Raw genomic sequence first — 1409 nt, forward strand, 5'->3', positions numbered from 1 at the left:
AGAGGAGGAGGACAAAGGAAAAGAGGACAAAGGAGAGGAGGAGGGCAAGGAAGAAGATAGTGAGGCAGAGAAGGAGGAACAAGAAAATGAGGCCAAAGAAGGAGATGGAAACAAAGCTGCAGCAATCGATGGTAGTGAGACTTTCTCACCCGTAGCGAAGCTGAAGTCCGTCCGAATCATGTTAGCAATTGCCACATTCTATGATTATGAGATATGGCAAATGGACGTCAAAACGACATTCCTTAATGGTTTCCTTAAGGAAAAATTGTATATGATGCAGCGAGAAGGTTTTGTCGATCCTAAGAATGCTGACAAGGTGTGGAAGCTCCAACGCTCAATCTATGGGCTGGTGCAAGCATCTCGGAGTTGGAACATTCGATTTGATGAGATGATCAAAGCGTATGGGTTTACGCAGACTTATGGAGAAGCCTGTGTTTACAAGAAAGTGAGTGGGAGCTCTGTAGCATTTCTCATATTATATGTGGATGACATACTATTGATGGGAAATGATATAGAATTCTTGGAAAGCATAAAGGCCTACTTGAACAAGTGTTTTTCAATAAAGGACCTTGGAGAAGGTGCTTATACATTAGGCATCAAGATCTATAGAGATAGATCGAGACGCCTCATTGGTCTTTCACAAAGCACGTACCTTGACAAGATATTGAAGAAGTTCAATATGGATCAGTCCAAGAAGAGGTTCTTGCCTGTATTGCAAGGTATGAGATTGAGCATGGCTCAATGCCCGACCACGGCAGAAGATAGAGAAAAGATGAGTGTCGTCCCCTATGCCTCGGCCATAGGGTCTATTATGTATGCCATGCTGTGTACCAGACCTGATGTAAACCTTGCCGTAAGTTTGGTAGGAAGGTACCAAAGTAATCCCGACATGGAACACTGGACAGTGGTCAAGAATATCCTGAAGTACCTGAAGAGGACTAAGGATATGTTTCTCGTTTATGGAGGTGACGAAGAGCTCGTCGTAAAGGGTTACGTCGATGCTAGCTTTGACACAGATCTGGATGACTCCAAGTCACAAACTGGATACGTGTATATTTTGAATGGTGGGGCAGTCAGCTGGTGCAGTTGCAAGCAAAGCGTCGTGGCGGGATCTACATGTGAAGCGGAGTATATGGCAGCCTCGGAGGCAGCACAAGAAGCAATCTGGATGAAGGAGTTCATTACCGACCTAGGAGTTATTCCCAATGCGTCGGGCCCGATGACTCTCTTTTGTGACAACACTGGAGCTATTGCCCTTGCCAAGGAGCCCAGGTTTCACAGGAAGACCAGGCATATCAAGCGTCGCTTCAACTCCATTCGTGAAAATGTTCAAAATGGAGACATAGATATTTGTAAAGTGCATACGGACCTGAATGTCGTAGATCCGTTGACTAAACCTCTTCCTCGAG

Source organism: Triticum dicoccoides, chromosome 1A, assembly GCF_002162155.2.
Source record: "Triticum dicoccoides isolate Atlit2015 ecotype Zavitan chromosome 1A, WEW_v2.0, whole genome shotgun sequence".
NCBI classification, from domain to species: Eukaryota; Viridiplantae; Streptophyta; class Magnoliopsida; order Poales; family Poaceae; genus Triticum; species Triticum dicoccoides.